We start from the raw sequence: 500 nt of genomic DNA on the forward strand, positions 1-500 counted from the left end.
TTCTTCATGGAAACAGGTAGGCTTCTCAGCTATCCTGCTATTCAATAGAAAGATGGAGGCAGGCGTGGTGGCTCACGCCTGTAATCTCAGCACTTTGGGAGGCTGAGGCGGGTGGATCACTTGAGGCCAGGAGTTTGAGACCAGCCTGGCTAACATGGTTGAAACCCCATCTCTATTAAAAATACAAAAAATTAGCCGAGCCTGGTGGCGGGTGCCTGCAATCCCAGCTACTAGGGAGGCTGAGGCAAGAGAATTACTTGAACCTGGGAGGTGGAGGTTGCAGTGAGCTGAGATCATGCCATTGCACTCCTGGGTGACAAAGCGAGACAAGAAAGAAAGGGAAGAGAAGGGAAGGGGAGGGGAGGGGAGGGAAGGGGAAAGAGAGAGAGAGAGAGACAGAGAGAGAGACAGAGAGAGAGAGAAAGACATGAAAGAAAAGAAGGAAGAAAGGAAGGGAGGGAGGGAGGGAGGGATCCTCTTACTGGGCTGCTATTATGAAG

This window comes from Pongo abelii, chromosome 20 (assembly GCF_028885655.2).
Source record: "Pongo abelii isolate AG06213 chromosome 20, NHGRI_mPonAbe1-v2.0_pri, whole genome shotgun sequence".
In the NCBI taxonomy this organism is placed as follows: domain Eukaryota; kingdom Metazoa; phylum Chordata; class Mammalia; order Primates; family Hominidae; genus Pongo; species Pongo abelii.